Here is a 13,820-nt window from a genome sequence, read left to right on the forward strand (position 1 = left end):
ATTATCATAAACGTGGTGGCTTAAAATAAGAATTTTATTCATTGAGAGTTCTGGAGACAGGAAATCTGAAAATCAGTATCACTGAAATAAACTTAAGGTTCATCATGTCTTTGCTCCCTTGGAAGTCTCTAAAAGAGAATCCTTTCCTTACCTTTTTGGTGTTGTTGTTATAGCATAACTCATATATTTCAACTGGACAAAAAAAATGAGTATCATTTACAGTATCTTAAGATAAACTGTGCTGTGAAAGTGCTGCACTCAATATGCCAGCAGATTTGGAAAACTCAGCAGTGGCCACAGGACTGGAAGAGGTCAGTCTTCATTCCAATCCCAAAGAAAGGCAATGCCAAAGAATGCTCAAACTACCGCACAATTGCACTCATCTCACACGCTAGTAAAGTCATGCTCAAAATTCTCCAAGCCAGGCTTCAGCAGTATATAAACCGTGAACTCCCAGATGTTCAAGCAGGTTTTAGAAAAGGCAGAGGCACCAGAGATCAAATTGCCAACATCCGCTGGATCATGGAGAAAGCAAGAGAGTTTCAGAAAAACATCTATTTCTGCTTTATTGACTATGCCAAAGCCTTTGACTGTGTGGATCACAATAAACTGTGGAACATTCTGAAAGAGATGGGAATCCCAGACCACCTGACCTGCCTCTTGAGAAACCTGTATGCAGGTCAAGAAGCAACTGTTAGAACTGGATATGGAACAACAGACTGGTTCCAAATAGGAAAAGGTGTACGTCAAGGTTGTATATTGTCACCTTGCTTATTTAACTTATATGCAGAGTACATCATGAGGAACGCTGGGCTGGAAGAAGCACAAGCTGGAATCAAGATTGCCGGGAGAAATATCAATAACCTCAGATATGCAGATGACACTACCCTTATGGCAGAAAGTGAAGAGGAACTCAAAAGCCTCTTGATGAAAGTGAAAGAGGAGAGTGAAAAGGTTGGCTTGAAGCTCAACATTCAGAAAACAAAGATCATGGCATCTGGTCCCATCACTTCATGGGAAATAGATGGAAAAACAGTGGAAACAGTGTCAGACTTTATTTTTTTGGGCTCCAAAATCACTGCAGATGCTGATTGCAGCCATGAAATTAAAAGATGCTTGCTCCTTGGAAGGAAAGTTATGACCAACCTTGATAGTATATTAAAAAGCAGAGACATTACTTTGCCAACCAAGGTCCGTCTAGTCAAGGCAATGGTTTTTCCCGTGGTCATGTATGGATGTGAGAGTTGGACTGTGAAGAAGGCTGACCGCCGAAGAATCGATGCTTTTGAACTGTGGTGTTGGAGAAGACTCTTGAGAGTCCCTTATACTGCAAGGAGATCCAACCAGTCCATTCTGGAGGAGATCAATCCTGGATGTTCATTGGAGGGACTGATGCTAAAGCTGAAACTGCAATACTTTGGCCACCTCATGAGACGAGTTGACTCACTGGAAAAGACTCTGATGCTGGGAAAGGTTGGGGGCGGGAGGAGAAGGGGACGACGGAGAATGAGATGGCTGGATGGCATCACCGACTCTGTGGACATGAGTTTGAGTGAACTCCGGGAGTTGGTGATGGACAGGGAGGCCTGGCGTGCTGTGATTCATGGGGTCGCGGAGAGTCGGACACGACTGAGCGACTGAACTGAACTGAAGATAAACTGTCTTTGAATGAGCGCCGTCTTCACAGTACACTGAGGTCTTCAAAATGTGGAAACTATTCTAGAAAGTTTCAGTTCAGTTCAGTTCAGTCGCTCAGTCGTGTCCGACTCTCCGCGACCCCATGAATCACAGCACGCCAGGCCTCCCTGTCCATCACCAACTCCCGGAGTTCACTCAAACTCATGTCCACAGAGTCGGTGATGCCATCCAGCCATCTCATTCTCTGTCGTCCCCTTCTCCTCCCGCCCCCAACCTTTCCCAGCATCAGAGTCTTTTCCAGTGAGTCAACTCATCACATGAGGTGGCCAAAGTATTGGAGTTTCAGCTTTAGCATCAGTCGTTCCAATGAACACCCAGCATTGATCTCCTTTAGAATGGACTGGTTGGATCTCCTTGCAGGACAAGGGACTCTCAAGAGTCTTCTCCAACACCACAGTGCAAAAGCATCAATTCTTCGGCAATCAGCTTTCTTCACAGTCCAACTCTCACATCCATACATGACCACGGGAAAAACCATAGCCTTGACTAGACGGACCTTGGTTGGCAAAGTAATGTCTCTGCTTTTTAATATACTATCAATGTTGGTCATAACTTTCCTTCCAAGGAGTAAGCGTCTTTTAATTTCATGGCTACAATCAGCATCTGCAGTGATTTTGGAGCCTAAAAAAATAAAGTCTGACATTGTTTCCACTGTTTCCCCATCTATTTCCCATGAAGTGATGGGACCAGATGCCATGATCTTTGTTTTCTGAATGTTGAGCTTCAAGCCAACCTTTTCACTCTCCTCTTTCATTTTCATCAAGAGGCTTTTGAGTTCCTCTTCACTTTCTGCCATAAGGGTGGTGTCATCTGCATCTGAGGTTATTGATATTTCTCCCGGCAATCTTGATTCCAGCTTGTGCTTCTTCCAGCCCAGCGTTCCTCATGATGTACTCTGCATAGAAGTTAAATAAGCAAGGTGACAATATACAGCCTTGACGTACTCCTTTTCCTATTTGGAACCAGTCTGTTGTTCCATGTCCAGTTCTGACTGTTGCTTCCTGACCTGCATACAGGTTTCTCAAGAGGCAGGTCAGGTGGTCTGGTATTCCCATCTCTTTCAGAATTTTTCACAGTTTATTGTGATCCATATAACTGCGCAAAATGAGGACTGCTTACATCTAACAGCGGGTAGGGGAGGGCCTGTGGTTTCTCATTTTTCAATAGCTGCTGTAACACTGTCCTTCAGGTGGCTGAGGGAGTTTCACATTTTCTTTAGACATCATTAGGTGTTGAAGCTCTTGCAGGATAACCTTGATGCTATAATAATAATAATTTTGCCATTTTGGTAGCATTGATATGGCTCTAATGGGGCTCCACCACCCCATTAGACTATTAACTCCTTTCATATTAGTTTTTGTTACAAATTTCACAAACTGGGGGGTGCTTCTGGGTATTTGGGTCCATATTCTAAGGCTGTATATTCAGTTATCATAAATTGTTCTTGGAGGCCCAATCATTCCCGCCCATCTTATAAGTGCCATGTCTTCATCTTCTAGACTTAGGCTAACTGTGCTATCGCCTACACCTTTCTGGCCTTCTTCCAACAGTTGGAAATTGCAAGGAACTTTTATACCTGAGCCCATGGTGGCTGCCACCTTGCATCACTATCATTCCTTTCCTTATACCGTTTTTAGTTTCCAGAGCTATATTCCTCAAAATCCTTAGCTTCAGGCCCCTTCCTCCAATTTCAGTGCTGTGGGTAGTCTCTTCTGTTTCTGAACCTGTACCCTTATATCACATATGAACAAAGCAGAAGTCCAGAGCATTTTTATGGCCTGGTCTTGGAAATCACATAATATCACTTCCATAATAGTCTATTGATGAAGGCAGTCAAAAAAACCCACCCCAAAGAAGACTACAAATGACCAATAGGTACATGAAAAGGCACTTAGCATCACTAATCAGAGAAATGCAAATCAAAGCCACAGTGAGATATCACCTCACACTCTTAGGATGAAAGTGAAAGTTGCTCAGTCGTGTCCGAGTCTTTGCGACCCTAGGGACTGTACAGTCAATGGAATTCTCCAGGCCAGAATACTGGAGTGGGCAGCCTTTCCCTTCTCCAGGGGGTCTTCCCAACTCAGGGATTAAACACAGGTCTCCCGCATTGCAAGTGGATTCTTTACCAGCTGAGCGACAAGGGAAGCCCAAGAATACTGGAGTGGGTAGTCTATCCCTTCTCCAGCTGATCTTTCCAACCCAGGAATCGAACCAGGGTCTCCTGCATTGCAGGTGCGTTCTTTTTTTTTTTTTTTTTTAACCGAGATATCAGGGAAGCCCACACATTGTTAGGATAGCTATTATTAAAAGGACAAGAGATAAGTGTTGGTGAGGATGCAGAGAAAAGAGAACACTTGTGAACCGTTAGTGGGAATGCAAATTGCCACGGCCATTATGGCAAGAATTTTTATTAAAGTTCCTCAAAAAAGTTACAAATGGAACTATCATATAATCCAGCAATTCCATTTGGGGGCATGTAACCAAAGGAAATAAAATCAAGTTCTCAAAGGGATATCTGCACTCCCATGTTCACTGCACCATTAATCACAATAGCCAAGATATGAAAACAACCTGTGTTCATCAAGGGATGAATGGATGAAAAACGATGTGGTATAAACCATCATGGAAAAGAATATGGAAAAAAAATAACTGAGTCACTTCACTGTACAGCAGTAATTAATGCAACATCGTAATTCAACTACACTTCGATAGAAAATAAATTTTAGAGGGAGGTGGGAGGGGGGTTCAAGATGGGGGGTTCAACATGTATACCCAGGGCAGATTCATATCAATGTATGGCAAAACCAATACAATAATGTAAAGTAATTAGCCTCCAATTAAAATAAATAAATTTTAAAAAAACCATTTTAAAAAAGATGGGGTGATGGATACATATATATGTATGGCTGAGTCCCTTCACTGTTTACCTGAAACTATCACAACACTGTTAATCGGCTATATCCCAGTACAAAATAAAAAGTTAACACACACACACACAAAGATGTGGTGAAAAATACAATGAGATTATTCAGACATGGGAAAGAAGAAAATACTGTTATTTGTGACATGAGTGGACCGTGAGTGCATTATGCTAAAGGAAATAAGTCAGCCAGAGAAAGACCAAATACTATCTGTTCTCCCTAATCTGTGACATCTCAAAAAGCTGAACTCATAGAAGCAAAGTAAATAGTAGTTGCCAACAGCTGAGGGGTAGGGGAGATGGGGAGATATCCAAGAGTGCAAATTTCCAGTTATAAATAAATACTGGGGATATAATGTACAGCATGGTGACTACAGTAATCGTATTGTATTCTATACTTGAAAGTTGCTAACAGAGTAGGTCTTACATGTCTCGCCCCAAAATTAAAAAGGATAATTATGTGAAGTGATGGAGATGTTCAGGAGCCCAATTATGGTCACCATTTTGCAATACTCACAGGTATCAAATCATCATATTATACAGCTTAAACTTACACAATGTTACATGTTAATCATATCTCAAATCTGGGGGAGAAATGAAAGTTTTGCATATACTGTAGGACGTAGTAATTCACTACATACCCAACAGAAATGCATACATATGTACCAAAATTACATACCAGAGAATGCTCATTGCTGCACTGTTTGTAATAGAACAAGCGCAAATTTTTCCATCAGTAGGAAAGTTTCTTGTATGTATCTCATGAGTAGGAAAGTTACTTGTATGTACCATGACACATGCATGCAGCTGTATGCAGGGGTAAAAAAAAATGAGTCAATTACAACTATATGCCTCAGCATGGATGAATCTCACATACGTACTGTATAACTGCATTTACATAAAGTTCAAAAAACAGGCAAATCTAATGATATGAAGAATTGATGCTTTTGAATGACAGTGCTGAAGAAGACTCTTGAGAGTCCCTTGGACAGCAAGGAGATCAAACCAGTCAATCCTAAAGGAAATCAACCCTGAATATTCATTGGAAGGACTGATGCTGAAGCGCCAATACTTTGGCCACCTGATGCCAAGAGCCTGTTCATTGGAAAAGACCCTGATGCCGGGAAAGATAGAGGGCAAGAGGAGAAGAGGGTGACAGAGGATGAGACATTGGATGGCATCACTGACTCAATGGACATGAGTTTGAGCAACCTCTGGGAGACAGTGAAGGACAGGGAAGCCTGGCGTGCAGCAGTCCATGGGGTTGAAAAGAGTTGGACTCGACTTAGTGACTGAACAAAAACAAACGATACTGGAATAAACATTTACATTTTCTCATGTAGGAGTTTCCAAGGCTATAAAACTGAATAAACTATGGTGTTAGACAACAAGGACCTACTGGATAGCACATGCAATTCTGCTCAATGTTATGTGGCAGCGTGGAGGGGAGGGGAGTTCAGGGGAGAATGGCTACATGTGTATGTTCAGCTGAGTCCTTTCAAGTCCTCCTGAAACTATCTCAATATTGCTAATCAGCTATACTCCCAATATAAAATAAAAAGAAAAAAAACAAACAACCACAGAGTTGTAAGTTAGGATGGTGTTTATCTTTAGAAGAAAAGGGGGTAGTGACTGCAGGGAGCTCTGGGAGGTCTCCTGGGTTACGGATAATGTTCTATTTTGTGATCTGAACTGTGGACACTACTTTGGGGTAACTTGGTGAGGCACTGTCTACTTTTCCTCATATAGATCAACAAGCAATTACTTGTGTGTATGAGACTGTCATCATTCCCTTCTTCTCTTCACCCCCTTGCTAGCATCACTCCATGGGGTATCCCATCATTACTCACTGACTTGAGGGACAGCACAGCTTATGAGGGCAGCCAGGATCAGCAAGTCCCCTCTGAGAGTGGAAAGTCAGCCCCATCAGGCTTATTAGGACAGGGGTTTAATCAGTTTGACTGGCGGAGTCCCCTTTGTGTGTATTAGTTGCCCAGCCATGTTTGACTCTTTGTGACTCCGTGGACTGTAGCCCGCCAGGCTCCTCTGTCCATGGGATTTCCCAGGAAGAATATTGGAGTGGGTTGCCATGCCCTTCTCCAGGGGATCTTCCCAACCCAGGAATCAAGCCCAGTTCTCCTGCACTGCAGGCAGATCCTTCACTGTCTAAGCCATCAGGGAAGTTTTGGAGACCCCGTTAGTACTTCCCAGTTCAGGACAACTTTCCCGTGCCGTATTTAAATTTCCCAGGATATCTGCACTACTGATGGCCATGAGGCCCCTGCCCCGAAACACAAGAGGCTCTCCTAGATCCGGATATCTGGCTCTGCCATCTGGAAGCGATAGTAGGGAGCTAGAGGAAGAGCCTGCGACAACCCCAGGATGCTTGAGTGAGAGAGATGTGGGTCAAGTCTGAACAATGTGCTCTGACTACATACTAACTACATGACTACTTATTTTCTCAGCTATAAAGCTGGGCTGCAGTGACCTTAGCATACTATTTTGGGTTATGAAGATCACTACCATAAGAACTAAATACAGAATTTATTTAATGAATTAAAATGTTCTAAGTAAAAAACTGTATATACAATCATTTACCATGGCTAGAAATGTAAGTCTTCCTCAAAGGATTTAATCAAAGTTCTGAACATCTACCCTTGTGGTATGATACCTGAAATTACGTGCATGCATGCTCAGTTGTGTCTGATTCTTGCAACCACATGGACTGTAGTCTGCCAGGCTCCTCTGTCAATGGGATTTTCCAGGCAAGAATACCGGAGTGGGTTGCATTTTCTCCTCCAGGGGATTTTCCTGACCTAGGGATCAAACCTGCATCTCCTGCATTGGCAGGCGGATTCCTTACTGAGCCACCTGGGAAGCTGGGTATGAATATGGCCAATAAAGTTTCCCCAAAAAACATTTTTTTAAAAACATGGTTGACCCTGGGCCAAGAGGGTGGGACTGGAACTAATTAACAGGGTGGGGTCTGGGGCTTTTTATCATCAGTTCAGTTAAGTCGCTCAGTCGTGTCCACCTCTTTGCGACCCCATGAATCACAGCACTCCAGGCCTCCCTGTCCATCACCAACTCCCAGAGTTCACTCAGACTCACGTCCATCAAGTCGGTGATGCCATCCACCCATGTCATTCTCTGTTGTCCCCTTCTCCTCCTGCCGCCAATCCCTCCCAACATCAGTCTTTTCCAGTGAGTCAACTCTTCGAGTGAGGTGGCCAAAGTATTGCAGCTTCAGCTTTAGCATCAGTCCTTCCAATGAACACCCAGGATTGATCTCCTTTAGAATGGACTGGTTGGATCTCCTTGCAGTCCAAGGGACTCTCAAGAGTCTTCTCCAACACCACAGTTCAAAAGCATCAATTCTTCGGTGATCAGCTTTCTTCACAGTCCAACTCTCACATCCATACATGACCCCTGGAAAAACCATAGCCTTGACTAGACAGACCTTGGTTGGCAAAGTAATGTCTCTGCTTTTTAATATGCTATCTAGGTTGGTTATAACTTTCCTTCCAAGGAGTAAGCGTCTTTTAATTTCATGGCTGCAATCAACAACAAAGGTCTGTCTAGTCAAGGCTATGGTTTTTCCGGTTTTTCCAGGGGTCATGTATGGATGTGAGAGTTGGACTGTGAAGAAGGCTGATCGCCAAAGAATTGATGCTTTTGAACTGTGGTGCTGGAGAAGACTCTTGAGAGTCCCTTGGACTGCAAGGAGATCCAACCAGTCCATCATAAAAGAGATCAATCATGGGTGTTCATTGGAAGGACTGATGCTAAAGCTGAAACTCCAATACTTTGGCCACCTCATGCGACGAGTTGACTCACTGGAAAAGACTCTGATGCTGGGAAAGGTTGGGGGCGGGAGGAGAAGGGGACGACAGAGAATGAGATGGCTGGATGGATCACTGACTCAATGGACATGAGTTTGGGTGAACTCCGGGAGTTGGTGATGGACAGGGAGGCCTGGCGTGCTGTGATTCATGGGGTCGCAGAGAGTCGGACACGACTGAGCGACTGAACTGAACTGAACTGAATCAGCATCCACAGTGATTTGGGAGCCCCAAAATAATAAAGTCTGACACTGTTTCCACTGTTTCCCCATCTATTTCTCATGAAATGATGGGACCAGATGATAGCCTTCTGCAATATATTTTTTAATCAACTGCATGTATTAATTTGATCAGTTCTTTTAAGATCATACCCAGAAAAATATTAACTAAGATCCCAGCTGTTCTGACCTTCACAAGTGCTGACACTTATGGTCTCACATTAGCCAGTATTTAGAACCCAGATTCTTCACAGGTTTTCCTAAGAAAAATAATCATTGCAGATTTAACAATTTTTTAAACAATTCTTTATGATGATTTCTAAGACCATGGGAGAGGATCACAGCAAATATAATCAATGTTACATTCATGTTTTCCTAATTATAATTTATCAATTTGATTTTGAAAAGTTAAAGACAACAGGAGGCTTAGGTGAGAAGCAACTGCCCCTCCCCAACCCACTCTCCACCCTTCTATGCCATCCCTGAGGGCCAACCTCTTCTCATCACTTTTAATTAATTCTATGTTGTTCTTTTTATGGTTTTTATATGAAAAACCCTCCATTTGAAATGTCTCCCTTAGAAGCCTCCTCTATCTTCAAAGATGCATCCTCTTTGGAAGAAAAGCTATGACAAACCTAGACAGTATATTAAAAAGCAGAGACATTATTTTGCCAACAAAAGTCCGTATAGTCACAGCTATGGTTTTTCCAGTAGTCATGCATGGATGCTGAGAGTTGGACCATAAAGAAGGCTGAGCACAAAAGATTTGATACTTTAGAACTGTGGTGTTGAAGAAGACTCTTGAGGGTCCCTTGGACTGCAAGGAGATCAAACCAGTCAGTTCTAAAGGAAATCAACCCTGAATATTTATTGGAAGGACTGATACTAAAGCTGAAGCTCTAATACTTTGACCACCTGATGTGAAGAGCCAACTCATTGGAAGAAACCTTGATGCTGGGAAAGACTGAGAACCAGAGAAGAAGGGGGTGACAGGATGAGATGGTTGGATGGCATCATGGACTCAATGAACGTGAGTTTGAGCAAACTCCAGGAGATCGTGAAGGACAGGGAAGCCTGGTGTGCTGCAGTCTATGGAGTTGCAAAGAGTAGGACATGACTGTGTGACTGAACAACATCTTTTTCAACTTTACCCCCAGCCACACTGCAAGGACCTGAAGCCCTCTTCCCAAAGAGGAACCTGAGCAGAGACTCGGTGGGTTCTCTGAGCCCCGGGGGCTCACCTACAGGTCCTGAGCAAGCTGCTCCTCTGCAGAGCCTTGCATCTCCCTTCAAGGAATTTTATACCTGCTGCTCATAAGAGTTTCTACTGACTTTATATTACTCTGTATTTTACTTATGTAATCTGTAATGGAAGTATGCTCAGATGCTCCAAAAAACACCAAGAAGGATGGTTCACTCTAAGAAAAACAGAAGGAAAATATATATTTGGTAAGTGAGCAAACTTTCCAGATAGATGGAAAGGCCTGGAAATAGCAATATAACACAGTGACTTGGGGGAAAACCTGTATTTTTGGAGTAGAAAGCTCCAGAAGAGAAAATAAATGTGAGAAGTGAGCCTTAAAAAGTTAATAGGAGTCAGATGGTCCTTACGTGTGAGGCCAAAGAGTTGGACTTCAGCCCATGGTCCAGGACTTGACCATTTAAATGCCTGTAAATGCCAAACTGATCATGCAAATGAGAGAAGTGAAATCATGTAAATGAGAAAAAAGACAAGACGTATGGGTCCTCTGGGAAACTGGGGAGACAGTGCCCTTCTAGATGGAATAGTTTGATCATTTTTATACAAAGTGTAAGACTAGTGTTGCCAGGCATGCCACTTTAATAACGGCAGACTACCCAGATTTTTCTATCAAATTCTCTGGTTTTTAAATGTTGGCAACTATTACCTGTTTTTTCAGGCTCACGGTATGTGGTCAAAAAAAGTATTATATATTCTTGAAAGCTGGTTTCAGCCAACGGAACATTTTTACCTCCCCTAGAAGCAAAAAGGAACAACCATTATGAAACTTAAGACAGGGAAGACCCATGGTCAGTCTGCAGTTTTAAAGACTGCCCTGGTGGAAGAATACAGGATGGACTGATTAGGGGAAGGAGAAATTGAAATCAAACGTGGAGAAACCTATCTGAAGGCACCTGCAAATCAATCATTGATAACAGATGTACTGAGAGTCAAACCTAAGGCACAACACTTTTATCATCGATGATTAATTTTTCAGTGCAGGTAGGTGAAATGGTTCTGAGCATTTCACAAGAATTTGACCCCCAATGATCCCTGAGAACTTTCTCTTTTGTATAAATCTTGGGTGTGACAATCAAAGACAGAATGGATTTATCTCTTCGTTACTTTCCATAACTACATTTTCTTCTTATAAATGTACTTGCTAGTATTAATAAGAGGATACATCTGGCTTTAGAAAGGCAGCTTGTGGAAACTCTACCCCCTGCTTCTGTATTATATCAATCGTAGAAGCAAACAAAGGTATTTTCTGCAAATGGTTCCCATGTGCCCACATCTCTGAATGTAAAATAAACAGTGCAGGCCATGAAAACAGAGTATTTTAAACAGAGCACTGCAGCTGGGAAAACTATCTAAACATGAACCTTATTTTTACAGTCACTTAACAATGTCCTTTATCTATTAACTTTTAAAAAGGAGAAAATGGGGAGATGGGGGAAAGTACAAAAGGGGGACAGAGAGAGAGGTTACCCATTGGTTTTCCCAAAACACCTAATACTTCCATTTCTTTGAGTTTAGATACCTATATATTTTTCCATCACAAAGTTACTGTGTCTAGGCAACAGATAAAGAGAAAATGTTAGCCACTTTCAGTGCATTTTAAAGAACTATTCTTCACTCACTAAGTCGTGTACAATTCTTTGGGACCCCATGGACTGTAGCCTGCCAGGCTCCTCTTTCCTGGGATTTCCCAGGCAAGTAAACTGGAGTGAGTTGCCATTTCCTTCTCCAGGAGATCTTCCTGACTCAGGGATTGAACCCACATCTCCTGCATCAGCAGGTGGATTCTCTACCGCTGAGCCACCTGGGAAGGCCACAATTTTAAGAATATTTTGGACCAAATCTGTGCAAACCTGATCAAATCTCATCTTTGTCTCATGTCCAAACCAATTAAGTCAGAGAGAAACAATGTTCCCTACCTTGTTCTCTACAGCCAGAACCAGACAGGTGCTCGCCGTGCTTAGTCCCATCCCAGTCCCCACATTCACAGGGTATGCCCAGGCATCTGGTCCATCCCACTGGTCCCCAAAACAAAAAAGCAAAGAGATACATCGATGTGGCATTTTATATCAAGTTGGCTTTGAAGAGAGTTCAGTGAGTCTCAGCCATTTGCAAGTCAACCAGCACATGAAGAAGTCAAGGGCTCACAAGCAAGAAAGGGGGAACCCTGGCCTGCTTTCCCACTAAATTCTGAATTCTGGGCTCTGTTCCCACTTTTCACTTAAAAGATACGTACGTATGACTAGGATCTGGGTATCAGAGGCCTGACCCTCCCTGCTGTAAAATTGCTTTTCTCCACAGAGATCAAAGTCAACATTTCCACCTGCCATCTACATTTGGGGCAAGCTTGTTCCTGCTTCTATATGTAGAGGGTCAGCTTGCAGAGGGTACAGTTCCCATGTCTGAGGTCAGAGTGAAGAAACAAAATTCGTGTGAATCTTTCTGGAGTAGTGATGAAGGGAGGTGTGTTCCAGATATCCTGAGTTGAGAATCAGTCAGCAGCTTCTCAGGGCAAATTCAACAAAACTGGTTTTAACCCACAACGTTCTCAGAATATTCCAGAACGTTCTATGCAACCCACCTGCACTGTTCCCATTTTCCCCCAGCTTGTGCTTCTTTTTTAACTGAAGTCATGTAGATTCAGTGCTGCTTTGCCAAATTCTCCAACTTTCTCCACTCAAATTTATAAAGGTCCAATTGTGCAGTCCTCCAGACAGTAAAGACCTATGCAGGCGCCGCTGATTAGTTCTGCAGTTTCAATGCTGCCTGCCCAGGCCATTGACAGAATGTGGGTATGTGCATAGCTCTTTCCTTCTATCCTTCAGCTTTTATGGAAGATGCAGGAAGTTTGAGGCCTCTTACTTTAAATGGCGACCTGCCAGAGACAGGCCTGTTTATATATGTAAGTGTTACATATGGTATCAATTGAGTAATGGGAAAAGAATAGATTGTTTATTAGAGGGGGTTGAGAAATCGCTCATTGTACAGGGAAGAAAACAAACCATTCTTATGGTTGTTGAGATTCCTCCCTGCCATGTCGTTGGAGAAAAGAGGTAAAAGCAGGAATCAAAGCACAACTGACTCATGAAATATACAGCATGTGTGTGTGTGACTCTTTGTGACTCCATGGACTGTAGTCTGCCAGGCTCTTCTACCCATTATTTTTCAGGCATGAATACAGGAGTGAGTTCCTATTACCTCTCCAGGGGATCTTCCCCACCCAGGGACCAAATCTGCTACTCCTGCAGCTCCTGCATTGGCAGGCGGATTCTTTACCACTGAGCCACCTGGGAAGCCCTGAAATATACAGACTGGACTTCAACAGACTTTATCAAAATCAATCCACACACAGCATGTGATGCTCTCTTGAAGGATGATGAGTTACAGCCATCAGCAGGGCTCCCATTGGCTGCCTCAAGACAGCCACCAGTGAAACCCATCAGGCTCCGAATCTTGATCCAACTCCTCTTCACCTAGAGCATGTGAGGACCGCTCACTGACTCCCATCTCCTATAAGCAATGCCTCATCTCCCCTAACCCAGCTGCCCTCCTCTGGTCTCAAGGGTAGAGATGGGGCCAATATCATTCTTCAGGTTTCTCACTAATTGTGTAAGTTAGAGTCTAAATTCTGAGTCTAGATTCCTTTAGGACCTCTCCTGTGACTCTCAAAACCTTGTTTATTGGAAGAAAAAGAGAAAAACGCTGAGATTCAGTTTTCTTGCTCTCTTCCTTAAGGCAACAAGAACACCTTAGAATAACAAGGAGTATCAATATTGTGGAGTATTGTGGAATTATTCAATAGCATGTGGAATAATGCTATTGTGGCGAATCAACAGCATAAAGACGATTGCTTCTAGAGGTTACAAGACAGCATGTAAGTA

General features: G+C 42.9%; 1 protein-coding gene and 1 pseudogene across 1 annotated transcript in view; both read right to left on the minus strand.

Annotated features, from left to right (window-relative positions):
* The window catches only part of AEBP2 (AE binding protein 2), a 296,022-nt gene that overhangs the window by 173,700 nt on the left and 108,502 nt on the right, over positions 1–13,820 (minus strand). The gene's annotated exons all lie outside the window — the stretch shown is intronic.
* LOC148777688 (ubiquitin-conjugating enzyme E2 variant 1 pseudogene) lies at positions 2,221–7,841 on the minus strand (annotated as a pseudogene).

This window comes from Moschus berezovskii, chromosome 6, assembly GCF_049115385.1.
Source record: "Moschus berezovskii isolate FMDL1 chromosome 6, NW_MosBer_1.0, whole genome shotgun sequence".
Taxonomy (NCBI): Eukaryota; Metazoa; Chordata; class Mammalia; order Artiodactyla; family Moschidae; genus Moschus; species Moschus berezovskii.